The sequence below is a fragment of the Jaculus jaculus genome, chromosome 6 (genome assembly GCF_020740685.1).
Source record: "Jaculus jaculus isolate mJacJac1 chromosome 6, mJacJac1.mat.Y.cur, whole genome shotgun sequence".
NCBI classification, from domain to species: Eukaryota; Metazoa; Chordata; class Mammalia; order Rodentia; family Dipodidae; genus Jaculus; species Jaculus jaculus.
In genome coordinates this window covers 88148508-88163342 of record NC_059107.1, presented here as the reverse complement: position 1 = coordinate 88163342, position 14835 = coordinate 88148508, and the positions used below count along the sequence as shown (strand labels likewise).

At 38.9% G+C, this 14835-nt stretch overlaps 1 non-coding gene across 1 annotated transcript; it reads right to left on the bottom strand.

Annotated features, from left to right (window-relative positions):
* Nucleotides 1-13987: 13987 nt before the first annotated feature.
* On the bottom strand, nt 13988-14118 carry LOC123461959. The gene has a single exon (XR_006638003.1). It is a non-coding gene; the product is annotated as a small nucleolar RNA SNORA33 (small nucleolar RNA).
* Between the last annotated feature and the right edge of the window lie 717 nt (nt 14119-14835).

Genomic DNA, 14835 nt, shown 5'->3' with positions numbered 1-14835 from the left:
AATTTCTCAGTAGACCAAAAAGTCAAATGGGTAAACTGAGTCAAGATATTTGATCAAGTTACAAACTCCTTATGTAAGACAAACGTCAGGCTTACCTAAAATATATATTAAGGTAAGAACATATAGAAAGACATCAAGTAAATGATCTCTCACATCTCTCTCAAATATCAACAAAGGGTAGGATCCCGATAATTAAGAGATTACCTTCAAAACAGTAACAACTCTTTAGTCTCAAGCATTCACAGACTGGGGAGGAGACCCATATCCCAGGCTCCCACAGAGGGGAGAAGAAAAAAAAGTCCCTTCTCTAAGAGTTCTAATTCTGTAATAAGGCAAGCATCGATGCCAAAATGGTTATTTTCAAATGTAAATTATATATGGTTGACTGTGACCAAGAAGACTTCCTTATGCTGGAAACAATGATGAATCTCTTCTAATTTGTGCCAGGACATCATTAAATAATTCCTGAGGCCAAAAATATATTTGTACAACTATTAATGTCACCCAGTGGCTCTATGGTACCAACCTTTGGCCCTGGCTACCCCCAGGACAAATTTAAAAAGGTACACTCTGGAAGGCTATTATACACAATATGTTATATTCGCAATTATTAAGGTTAAATGTTATGTACATATATTCCTGATAACTCTGCTAATACCTTGTCTGTTTTACAAGCCTTATAGAAACAGATTCTGGTTATGTCAAACACTACTGGGCCATTTGATGAAGAATTCTGGAAGAAAAGCTCACCTAGCTCATGCTCAGATGGTCCTGAGACAATCTGACTCTGTCTACCTAGGTTCCCTTGAATGCCCCCCAAGGCCTAGAAATCTATAAGAATGCTAACCCTAAAAGTGACCAGTTTGCTGTGTGTCCACTTCTCATTAACGCCTTACTTTTATTCTTTCTCCCCAACATTTCTTCCAAGACTATCTTCCTTTATACTATCAATATACTTTCATGGTCATTTAGCATAGTTGCCCTCTCTGGAAGAGACTCTCTAACTGCCATATGTCTACATCTCCATTCAGCCAGAAGTAGTTCAAAATCTGATATCATTGTCCCTGTCCTCTAACAGCAGTTAGAATGTGTTTTCATGAGATGGAGGGAATGTAAGGGGATGCAATTAGGGTGACTGGACCCCTGGAGATAAAAAATATTAGCAAAGTTTGCACTTCCTAAAAACCAAAGGTAATCTAAGTTCTTATCTCTTGCCTACTTCCCTAGACCTGTTTCTCCACAAGCAACCAGGACCCTTCCGGGGGGGGGAAGTCTTTTGTAGGATTTAAGCATTGTGGTTGATCAAGTTCAGGCCTGGAACTTGGAGTGAGGGCTAACCTCTTCCTGAGACAACCCCCAGCTCTAACCAACCAGCTGTCTCCCTGGTTCACCTGAACCAGAAGACAGCCCACCACTATAAGGTTATAAATACCTTTGCAAGGAGAGGGCAGGCTCTCTGATCACTTAGAAACTTCCAGCTATGGGTGACTTACTCCCTCAGCTAGGCCTGGGCCCTGGCTCAAGCCCAGCCAGGTTGAGTCCAGGGAAGACCCCTTAGCCCTCACTCTCCACATGGGTTCTTTATCCCCTCCAACTCCTCACATGTCAGGAGCTCCTTGAATTTTCTCTTTTCTTTTCATGGTTTTTCCAGGACCTCCAAATGGGATCTCTAGCCACATGGGTGCCTTTCCTTGGCTCTATGCTTCCTTCAATAAATATAATAATTTAATAATTAAAAAATAATGTTAATCTGGGTTTTAGTAGTTACAAACAAGAATAGTTATTATGTCAATTTATAATAGCTGGGAAATGGAACCAGCCTAGATGCCCCTCAACTGAAGAGTGGATAATGAAGATATGTCACATTTATACAATGGAGTTCTACTCAGTGGTAAAGAAAAATGAAGTTATTAAATGTGCAGAAAAATGGATGGATCTGGAAAGGATTATACTAAGTGAGGTAACCCAGGCCCAGAAAGCCAAGCGCTGCATGTTCTGCCTCATATGTGGATCCTAGCTGCAGATGATTGGGCTTCTGTGTGAGAAGGAAAGAACTCAGTAGCAGAGGCCACTAAGCTAAAAAAGAGATACAAAGGGAAGAGAAAGGAGGGAAGAGGGTACTTAATAGGTTGGTATTGTATATATGTAAGTAGAAGAATAGATTAACAGGGGTGAAAAGACCCAAAGTGAGGTCAAGGGAAGAGACTGAGTAAAGGAAAGGTAGAGGGAGGACTAATCAAAATCTAAGAGGATATAAATAAATAATATGGAATCCTCCAATTTTTGACAATGGAACACTCAGGAGCCATAGATCATTGCCAGAAACATTTCAGTGCCAGGGATGGGATACCTTCCAGTGAGTTGTTGGTCAGGGAGGTCCCTGATACCCCCAAAACATTATAGGCCATTCCCGAGGCCCTTGGTTTCCCACCAGGAATCAATGGTAAGACCCTATTGCTGAAGACACCACATACTTGGGCTGCAAGTCCACTGAGAAATCCTGCTGGAACTGAGCTGATAACCTCCTCCATGCAGACCAGCTGACAGAAAGCTGGAAGAAGCCGTTCTGCATGCAGTTTAATGGGAGAAAGAGATACCACCAGTGAAGATACTCAGCAGTGGACACTGCAGGCCTTATAATTGGCCAGCCAGGCCAAATGAGCCAATGGGTGCAATAGTGGCACATCTGTCATGGGGGAAACCAACTGCCCTCCAATTGTACTGGAGGCAGGCTCCAAGGGAGGGAATACATCCCTGATACTGAAAACTTAAAACAGGGGTTGTCATGAGCCCTAGGGGTGTAATATCTGCAGATGTCTGGAAAAATGTATATACTATGCTTATCAAACTGCCCAGTAAGCACTTCTCTTAATATTTATACCCTTATATTAACACTACTCTCACTTTGGGTAGAAAATCTTCTCTTTTCAGATGGCAGTGACTTTGGGACAACTCAGAAGGTATAATGGTGCTGGAAAGAAGTGACTAGAGTACCAAGTAACATCTCAATCACACCTTCCAAGGTTCAGGGTCTAATGTGGAAGATGTGGTGGAAAGAATGTAAGAGCCAAAGGAAGGGTTGGACTCCTTACAACGTGCTCCCTCCAGACACAAAACAGCCTTAATATCCATGACCTTATAGTGCCTGACACTACCTACACAAGACCATCATAAGAGGAGGGAAAGATCACGACATCAAAATAAAAGAGAGACTTATTGAGATGGGGAGGAGAAATGATGGAGAATGGAATTTCAAAGGGGAAAAGGGGGAAGGGAGGGTATTACCATGGGATATTTTTTATAATCATGGAAAATGTTTTAAAAAATTGAGAAAAAATATAATAAGATTAAACAAAAGAATGGTATTATGTTTGCATTATATTTGTGTTTTAGCAATAAGGAGTTGCTTATTCAGATCTTCTACATTACTTAAACCAATTTTTCATGTTTTAAAACATTCAAATTCCTTCTCTGCTGGCTAGCTGACATTGTACCAGAAACTACTATGCAGACTGCTGGAGGAGAAAAGCCATCAGTAATCTTGCCCAGCAGTGGGTCCTATGAACTATACAACCAATCAGCCAGGCAAGATGTGCTCACTGGTGCAATAGTGGCATGACGGTTATGGGGCCTTGATTGGAGGTGAGGCCCACTCCAAGGCAGGGAATTTATACCTGATACTGAAAACCAAGGCAAAAGCCTGTAGTTAGGAGAATCATAGACCTAGGGGTAAACTTACTTCTGTTGTTTGGCTAAATTAATATGTTGTGTCCATCAAATTTCCCCCTTAATGTTTATGTTTATGCCCATACATCAGTGTTATTCTCCCCTTTGGCTAGATAAGCTTCTTTTGCAGTTGGCAGTGACTACTAGGGAGACTCAAAGTTCATAATAGTGCTAAGAATAAGTGACTGGAGGGTTCAAGGCTAAGATAGAGATATCCCACTCTACCACCCCTCCAAGGTTCAGGGAACAATGGGAAGAGGTGATAGAAAGGGTATAAGAGTCAGAGGACAAAGAGGATGCTTTGGGATGCTGTCTTTGGATATAAAGTGGATATTGCATTTGTGACCTCAGTATGACTGTTACTATCTGCACATGACATACACGATACTAGGCCCATCAACATTCCATCAAGGATGGTAGGTGAAGGGAGAAAGGCCTTCAAGTACAAGAAGGACTAGTTGGAAAGAAGAAGGGTTTCAGTGGAATAGGAGTGGGGAAGGGGGAACAAAAGAAGGTGATGAAAAGGAATTATAATCAAAGTACATTATATACATGTATGAAAACTGTCAACAAAGTGATCAAAAAACAGCAGCTGGAGAGATGGCTCAGTGGTTAAGGTGCTTGCCTACAAAGCCTAGCAACACAGATTCAGTTCCCCAGTACCCATGTAAAGCTGGATTCACAAAGTGGCACATGCATGTGGAGTTCATTTGCAGAGGCTCGATGTCCTGGTATGCACATTCTCTCACTCTCTCTGCTTGCAAATAAATAAAAATTAATTTTTTTAAAGTTGAAAAAAATAAAAAACATTCAAGGTAGACATGGTGCTTCATGCCTTTAATCCCAGCACTCACATGGTAGGAGGATTGCAGAAAGTTAAAGGCCACCCTAAGCTACAGAGTGAGTTCCAAGTCAACCCAGGCTACAGTGAGACCCTGCTTAAATAAACAAAACAAGCCAGGTGTGGTGGGGAATGCCTTTCATCTCAGCACTTGGGAAGCACAGGTAGGAGGATCACTGTGAATTTGAGGCCAGCCTGAGATTACATAGTGAGCTCCAGGTCAGCCTGGGCTAGAGTGAGACCCTACCTTGAAAAACAAAAAAGCCGGGCGTGGTGGCGCACGCCTTTAATCCCAGCACTCGGGAGGCAGAGGTAGGAGGATCACCGAGAGTTCGAGGCCACCCTGAGACTACAGAGTTAATTCCAGGTCAGCCTGGGCTAGAGTGAGACCCTACCTCGAAAAACCAAAAAAAAAAAAAAAAAAAAAAAGAAAAACAAAAACAAAAAAACAAAAAACAACAACAACAAAAAAAAACAAAGAAAAACAAATAATAAAAATAAATAAATAAATAAAAGAAAAGACAATAAAACCTCTATTCAGTATTAAGTATAAAAAATTTAAGTATAAAAATTAAGAATAAAAAACTTTTAGTTTTTAATTTGGCAAAGAATTACCTTAAATCTTCCAATCTGGAGTACCTCCATTGTAAATCCTAACTCTTACAGCCAAAAATAAATAAGTAAATAAACTTTTTTTTTCCTACAAAAGAATTATTAGTTTCACCCAATTGGAATATATTTGTTTTTCTTTTGTTGTTGTTGTAAGAGGCAACAAATTAAATTAAAGGCTCTAAAAAGTCCTATGAAAGTAAATTTTTGAGTTTTGGGTTTTTTGTTGTTGGTGGTGTTGTTTTTTTGAGGTAGGGTCTTGCTCTAGCCCAGGCTGACCTGGAATTCACTATGTAGTCTCAGAGTGGCCTTGAACTCATGGTGATCCTCCTACCTCTGCCTTCTGAATGTTGGGAAAAAGGCATGTACCACCACATCCAGCCTATGAAAGTAACTTTAACTCCATCTACTATTTAGAAATGCCCAAAGATTTGGCTTAACTTTTCTCATCCAAATTATACAAACGATATCAATTTCCAATAATAACAATATTCATAGTGTTTTATACCTTAAGAGCCAACTTTTCTTGAGTTTTATGAATATTTAACATGTCCTACTATATAATTGTCTAAAACTTAAAAGTTAATTAGACCAAAATTCATATTTTGTTAATAAAGAAATAGATATTACAAAATGGCTTCTACTAGAATCCCTTTCCCCTTACTAGCCATAAGATAAGAAATAACATTTGGCTATGTTCACAAAACCTCTAAATCTCAATCTCTCACATGTCTGGTATTTCGTTTCTGCTCTGTCATAAATACTATTTGGGGAGAGGACAATTATGTTGAGAAGACATTCTAAATGGAATTGTATTCTTATCTGACTTCTTCTGTACTGTGACTGTCCTTTTATTTCCTCAAACTGGAATCCTGTGCAACACCAAGATAGAACAAATCAACGTATTATCCACAAATAAGACACAATAATTTAGACAATGAAGACTAATCTTTCCTAAAATTTGAGATAGCTGATCCTCATGAGGTTATAGCTATAGAGTCAAACTGAAAAAAGAAACACTAGAATAAGAAAATAAAGTCTTGTGGCTGGAAAGAGGACTCAATGGTTAAAGGTACTTGCTTACAAAGTCTGACAGCCCAGGTTCCATTCCCCAGTACCCATGTAAAGCAGATGCACTAGGTGGTACGTGTGTCTGGAGTTTGTTTGCAGTGGCAAGAGGCCCTGGCATGCCATATTCACAAACGCACACACTCTTGCTGTGTCTCTTTCTGTCTGCCTTTCTTTCTCTCAAATAAATGAAAACAAAAGAAAATGATGAAATCTTTTTTAAAAAATTTTTACTTCTTTATTGACAATTTGCACACACAAACATAAAGTAAACAGTATATTTGGATCATAATACCTTCCCATTACCTTCTTTGGTCCTCCTTCTCTCATTCCCTTTCCCCAGAAACCCTTCTTCTTTTAAACTAGCTCCCCCTCTTTTTTAAATTTTTATTTGTTTTATTAGTTTTCTATTCAGCATATACAGGCAGTTTGGTACCATTATTAGGCTTATCTATGACCTACCCCCTCCCCATTGACCACTCCTTGTTGAGGTTTATGGGTCATGCCTTGTGGAGTTAGCCCAACATCAAAGAAAATAGTTCATAGAATAGATGCAAAGGAAAGTAGGCAAAGGAAAGTAGGCAATTTATTTGTTTCTATTTTTAAGTGTGATTATGGTTAGTTAAAATACATGTTTCTCTTTTTTATTACCTTCGCTTCTTTAGGCCTTTATTATTTTATTTTTAGATATAATACTCCCATTATATGCCACATGTAAATGTTAGTTCAAATACATAGGATTAGCAAAACAGAAAAAATTCAAATTCAGATGATAATGGTGAATAGGTTTGATATGATCCAGAAATGTCTTCCTTAATAGCTCTACCTGCTACTTCTCTTTCCTGAAGACTGATATCCTGCTTGCTACTCAGCCTCATCTGTATCAGATGCTAGGAATGACTCTTATTAGCAAACAGAGTCATGAAATAATTTTTAACATACTGTTTGGCCTCTGCATGCACAAAATGTGATGCTTGGCCAACAGGAGAAACTGTAACTAAAGTTCTCAGAAACAAGCTGTATCTCCAAAGTCAGACTCTGACTGATTAGAACTTTAGTAATGGGCTGGGGAGATGGCTCAGCAGTTAAAGACACTTGCTTGCAAAGGCTGCCAGGCAGGGATACAATTCCCTAGCACCCATGTAACTCTAGATGCAAAAATGGCACATGCATCTGGAGTTCATTTGTAGTGGCAACACACACACACACACACACACATATGCACATACATGCACACAAGTTAATTTTTTATAAAAGAACTTCAGTGATTATGGAGAGTTGGATTATTGTAGGTCCAAACCCAAATTATTTTGGACTATCTAAGTCCTGTAAGTAGTCATTTATTGCCCATCTAATTAAATGTTAGGACTGCCTATGACGATTAGATAAATCTTTTTGGAATTTTAACAGACCATAGCTTCTACCAACCCAAAAGCTAAGAATGTCATCAGACAGCATCTGAGTCCTATAGGAGAGACTTCTCCACTTTGCTGTAACTTGCTTACCTGATGTACTCATCAATGTATTTGAAATGTGTTCTGATTTAGGGTTGCTTTGTTCTGTTAGTATTAAAGCCTCATGAAACTGTTAGTACACTGGAACATAGAATTTATGGTAACTGAAATCTGCATTCCCAGATATGGTCAGTCACATTTGGCTCCAGAATAAACTCTCTTATTTCCTTTGAGATGAGAGCAACATGATTTTGCATTAACACAGACTTCTAAAGGAGTATATGATCCACCATTAAACAAGCTAACACCCTGCTAAACAAGCCATTGTGGTTGTGTCCAGCTGGACTCCCTGACCCACTATATCCTGAGCATAGAACCTTTAAGTCACTATCTTGGGAAATGATTTTAGGCATCAACAGATAACTAGAATATCACATGAGTGGTTATTTTCTTTATGCTAAAGATAATATTTTAAATATGTTAAAATTTTTTAACCATTTAATTGTTTTTAGAGAGATTGAGAATTGGCATGTCAGGGCCTCAGTCACTGTAATGGAATTCCAGATGCTTGCACCACCGAGTGGGCATGTGCTGCCTTGTGCTTGCCTCACCTTTGTGCATCTGGCTTATGTGGAATATGGATAGTAAAACATGGGTCCTTAGGCTTCACGGGCAAGTGCCTTAACTGCTAAGCCATCTCTCCAGACTTAGTCTTTTAATTTTTAAAAGAAAAAAATATAGAAATAAATATACGAGATTTTTGGAAGAATAACACCAGAGATATTTGAGTCCAAAACATCAACTATATCACTAAAATTAAATGATTTAATGAAGTCCCTAAATATTGGACTTCCTTCTTATTTATAGATATAACTTCAGGGCTTTTTGTTTTGTTTTGCTTTTGCTCTTGCAAAGGCTCAGTTGTATTGCTGATGCAACAGTACTGATTCTTGCTACAGTTTAGAGAGCTGAATAGGTAAGCAGACCAAGTTCCAACCACCATGGATGTCTTTCACAAGTTTCTTTCTAAATAACTATTGGCCACTCCTCAGCCTAGATACTAAAATGTGTTAGTATTTCTGGAGTTATTGGGGCCAAAAACTGGGCCCTACCCAGTCTAACAAGTTAGGCTCAGCCACACATTCTCAATAAGACAATTAAAGAGACAAGTAATATTAAAAAGCAGAGAAAAAACCAGGTGTGGTGGTGCATGCCTTTAATCCCAGCATTTGTAAGGCAGAGGTAGGAGGCTTGCTGTGAGTTCAATGCCACTCTGAGACTTCATAGGGAATTCCTGTAGTGAATAGAATGAGACCCTACCTTGAAAAAAATATGGCAGAGAAGGGCTGGAGAGATGGCTCAGCAGTTCAGGTGCTTGCCTGCAAATCCTAATGACCTAGGTTCAATTCCCAATACCCAACTAAAGCCAGATACACAAAGTGGCTCATGCATCTAGAGTTCATTTGCAGCAGCTAGAGGCCCTGGTGCCTGCATTCACTCTGTTTTCTCTTTATTTCTCTTTGCTTACAAATAAAGAACTAAATATAATTTTTTTAAAGCAAAGAAAAGAGATTTACTTAATGTGGCCACATTGTGAAAAGGAACAAACAAAAAAGTCCAGTGTCATTAGTCCTGACATACTGTGCCTTCCCCAGCATGAGATTCCTAGGGGAAATTCCAATTCCTCAGGATTGATTGTTCCAACAGTCTGATAGTCAAAGAGAAGGACACCAATGTCTCTTTAGAAGATCTTTATCTTGTGATTGTCAGGAAATTATATGATGAGGAGAATTTTGCAAAGAACTCTGAAGGAGGTAAAGGGGAGGCTGAAGTGCTTATCTGAGGTAAATGCCAAGTGTTTGTGAAAGGAGAGAACCTGGTGTATTTTCAGAAGAGCAAGGAAGTTAGAAGCATGGTACCTGTCTTTAAAAAGAAAAGAAAAGCTACCTTTCAAAACAGAAAAGACAGTGTGTACTTGGTCAATAGAGACAAGAAGCTTTCTCCCTTAGACTCCTCTGATGAGAAAAATCAAACAGCAACCTGAAGTAAAAACAGTATTTATAGTCAAGTGCAATTGTCCTGCATTTAAGAGGAGGCTTTCTCTCTGATATGCCAAAAGGTAGACATATGATTTGATGGCTAAGGAGGCGGTACCTGCTGTGTTTTATAGGAAAGGGAAAAATCAAAAGATCTAAGGAAAAGTGGGACATAATAACAAGCTAACTGCAATGCTTCAGTACTATCAGACATACATTTCCTGTACAAGAAGTTAGGGTATATTTCTAAAGGCTTTTATAATATTTTTCATTTACTAGTGATTTGTTATTGTGACATTTGAATATGCAAGTGAGTTATTATAAACCTGGACATTAAAGAAGTTATATTCCACAATTATTTCTCCTGATAACAAGTAATATTTTGTTGACTTTGTTGCTAAAAATGCAACTAAACTCATTGTAAAATTTGAAAAAGTTATTAGATACCAAATATTAATATGCCAGGAATGGTGGGACACATCTCTAATTCTAGCATTTAGGAGGCTGAAGCAGGAGGATCACAAGTTCAAAGCTAGTCTGGGCTATAGAGTAAGACCATGTATTAAAAGTAAGTAAGGGGCTAGGGGCTGGAGAAATGGCTTAGCGGTTAAGGCATTTGCCTGCAAAGCCAAAAGCCCCAACTTTGATTCCCCAGGACCCACATAAGCCAGATGCAAGGTGGTGCATGTGTCTGGAGTTCGTTTGCAGTGGCTGAAGGCCCTGGTGTGCCCATTCTCTCTTTCTCTGTCTGCCTCTTTCCTTCTCTTGCTGTCTCAAGTAAATAAATAAAAATTCTTTAAAAAAATTAAAAGGAAATAAAGGGTTGGAGAGATGGCTTAACAGTTAAGGTGCTAGCCTGAAAAGCCTAAAGACCCAGGTCTGATTCTCCAGGTCCCACCCACATAAGCCAAATACGCAAGGTGGCACATGTGTCTGGAGTTCATTTGCAGTGGCTAGAGGCCCTGGTGTACCCATTCTCTCTCTCTCTCTCTCTCTCTCTCTCTCTCCCCCCTCCCTCTCTCCCTTTCTCTCTGTCTCAAATAAAAATTAATTTAAAAATTAATTTAAAAAAAGTAAATAAAGAGCTGGGCATGGTGACACATGCCTTTAATCCAAGTACTTGGGAGGCTGAGGTAGGAGGATGGTTGTGAGTTTGAGACCAGCCTGAGACTACATAGTGAATTCCAGGTAAGCTTAGGCTAGAGTGAGATCCTACCTTGAAAAAACATATTCTTTAAAAAGTAAATAAAGCCAGACATGGTGATATACACCTTTTTTTGGAGACAGAGGTAGGAGTACTACTGTGAGTTAGAGGCCACCTTGAGACAATATAGTGAATTCCAGGTCAGCTGGGCTAGAGAGAGACCCTACCTTAAAAAAAAAAAAAAGTAAATAAAGAAAAATAAACTATCCTTGTTGAAACACAGAACAGCTAAGTATAATATAATTAATTATGGGCTTGTGGTCTAGCTCTTGATAACTCAGTCAAGGTCTAATTTCTCTGTGCCTTTATCCATCAGAGTAGTTGATCAAGGTCATCTCCTGTGGCACATAAGAGAAGGAAGACACTAAAGGGCACTGCATTTTTCCAGAGCCTGCATCCAGCCATCTGTGCACCTGACAAGAGTAACCTGCCAAATGGCTTTTCTATATGTCAATAGGGAGATAAAGCCAAAGACACACTGAATCACAGCATCACAGAAATTACTATTTCACATTTAAAAACTGAAATTTAATTTCAAGTTCATAATCAGTAGTTAGAATTCAATTCCAGGTACTATATATAAAATCTTTTAAGAAAAAAACACTTGGCTGGGCGTGGTGGTGCACACCTTTAATCCCAGCACTTGGGAGGCAGAGGTAGGAGGATCAATGTGAGTTCAAGGCCACCCTGAGACTGCATAGAGAATTCCAGGTCAGACTGAGCTAAAGTGAGACCCAACCTCGTAAAAAAAAAAAAAAAAAAAAAAAAAAAAAAAAAAAAAAACACTTAAACAAACAAAACTAACAAGCTGGGCGTAGAGGGATATGTCTTCAATACCAACACTAGACAGGCTGAGATATGAGGATCTCTGTGAGTTCAAGAACAGCCTGGGGCTACAGAGTGTTTCAGGTCACCCCAAGCTAGAAGGCAACCCTACCTCAAAAACAACAATAACAACAACAAAATCCACAAGCAATCCCATCCCATGTGCTAATGTAGAACCATACCCCTCAGTTTAATTGGTTATGGGCCACTACAAAGGAAATCAGCACTTTCCCCCAAACCTAAAATCACCACTTATTAATTTGAAAGAAGTAGAAGAGACCCACAAAGCTAAGATATATGTCATTCTACCAAAATAATGATAAAGCACAAATCCTGGTCCCAAATACAAAGTTTTCAGATAAAAAGAGCAGGGCCCCTTGTTTTGCACTTCAGCTTCTCTTATCCTCCTCCCTCTCCAGATTTCTCACACTGCTGACTGGCCTTCAGCATTCAGAGCAGTTTCATCTCTAGTTTGGCCACCAAGTAAGTAAAACCCAGTTTTCCAGTTGTTCAATTATTTATGAGCTCAGCTGCTGTTTTGAATTTTTATGGAATATTTTAAATAAATATTTTATAAATACCCAGAGGCTATTGGTATTTGATGCATTTCAGAAAATTAGAGAATGAAATTTAAATAGCAGTGTACAAAGACAAAAAGATCACATGTTCTTGTTGGTAGGCCATTCATATTATATAGTCAGTGTATAATTTAGACATTGTTTAATAGTCTGTTTATCAAACCGTGGTTTTTGAATGTAGGTAAATTTCCCTTTAGTAAATAAATAAGATTATAAGATGTTCTGTTGTGATATTTAGAACAGTAATGGATTTTAATGATCTTGTTGTATTCAGATTCATATGTAGGTCCCATAGTTTGTCTTTGCTGGTGTGCAATGTCTAAAGTGATCAGTCTAGTAGTGAGTTTTATCAATAATCAATTGCATACTATTTTCTGAGTTTTCTATATTTCATCCACACTGAAAATTTGAACTCTTTTCTAGCCAAGGCAAGAAATAAAAAAGATGGAGTTAAGTGTCTACTTTATAGGGCAGCAGGATAGGTTAAACAGGGCTTCCTCTATAACTACCACTTTCTGCACATCTACAACTTTTCTAGTATAAAAATTAAATTATAACTTACCCTAAAATAAAAGTTTCATTTGGGGAAAAACAAGTTAAGTGTCTTACAACAACTGACCAAGTAAAAAGGGCAACAGATGAGTCAAATAAAGTCCTAACTTCAAGCCCAGTGCCTGGGAAAGTGCTGGTGCTATTGCAGAAATAAAGGCATCTGGAGAGGGATGAAAGACTACAATGGAAATCAGAATTTATATTCTGATGTCTACATTTCCTGTGTCTTCCTTTTTGCCTAGGTCACCCAGGATTCAGAGGATCTGTGATCATCACTGAATCTCCAGGATAATCTGAGGGCCCAAACTCACAGGATTGGGACTAAGCTTTAGGTTAGCTCTACCATCCTATTTCTGTCAATTTATAACTCTAGCAAGCATGTCCAATCTGTAACCCACAGGTACATGTTTCCAAGAATAGTGATGAATGCAGCCCAGCACATCTGTAGAAGATGCTATCATGTCCTACTGTCAAAGGCCTAGCACCTGGATTCTGCTAAGCCACCAGTCTCCTTGCTCTGGGTCAATTTCCTTCTTAGGACCTGAGATGCCACTGGACCCCAAAGCATATAAAAAGTGTTCAATAAATGTTGAAAAACTCCTTAGTTTCTTTAAACTTTTTTAAACTATTTTTTTGGCTGGGTGTGGTGGCACACATAAATAAGAGAGAGAGAGAGATAGACAAAGAGAGAATTGGTGCACCAGGATCTCCAGCCACTGCAATCAAACTCCAAATGTGCCCCTTTGTGGGTATGTGTGACCTTGCGCATGCGTCACCTTGTACATCAGGCTTACATGGGATCTGGGGAGTTGAACATGGGTATTTAGCCTTCACAGGCAAGCACCTGCTAAGCCATTTCTCCAACCTGAAACCTTAATTTTTGAGATAAAATCTTGCTGTTCCCAAGCTGATTCAAACTCCTGGGTTCAAATGATCCAGTGCTTAATTGTATTTCCCCCACTGCTTGGCAGGCACCACTGTGATGAGCTCAAGATTCTTTTTCTTTTATTTTCCATGCAATTTATTAACTTTTATAAGTTTCATTAAGCTTAGAACAAAATTTAATTAAGTCTTATGAAATCACTTCAACATTATATTGTAGCCATTTTGAGGGAGTATAATGACCTTATTTGTCCTTAAGGCTCACAAGATGGTATCACTATTGCCAGCTGTTTCTAAATTTCTTCAGAAACACGTTCAGATGAGCAGATTAATTGGCTGGCTTCCAAAGACTTTTTTTCTACTAACAATTTTTTTTCTACTAATGAGAAAACCTTATATAGCTGAAAAGGCCGTATCCTCCAGATTCTTGATCATTAAGCTTGGTTCAGCTCTCAAAAGCCACTACTTCTTGGTTAGAACACTGACCTGCAAATGTGCCCCTCCACCTGCCATCTCTGCGGTTGACCAGCAGTCATCTCTTCTGTACCCTCAACTGACAGACAGTGAACTGCATGTGACATCACTTAGACAACTTTGTTTGCAGTAGCAAGAGGCCCTACTATGCTCACTCTCTCCCTGTGCAAATAAATGAATAAAAATTAAAAATAAAAGAAAATAAAAAACCGATGTCCTGAGCTTCTCCAACAAAGATGAAGCCACCTACAAAGAACCCTGCAACTGCTTCTGGAAGCCCTTTGCAGACTGAATGGATCTACTTAGCTGTGAGTCATGTGCAAATCATTCAAACCTCCAAGTTATTCATGATACCAAGATATAAGGCCCCATGAACCCCATGGTTATTGTGAAGCTCAAGAAGATAATTTAAGTGAAAATGCTCTACAAACATAAAAACCATAGGACAAATGCAAGGCAGTATTATTATTTTTTTTTTTCAAGGTAGGGTCTTACGCTAGCCCAGGCTGTCCTGGAATTCACTATGTAGTCTCAGGCTGGCCTTCATCTCACTGCGATCTTCCTATCTCTGTCGCCTGAATGCTGG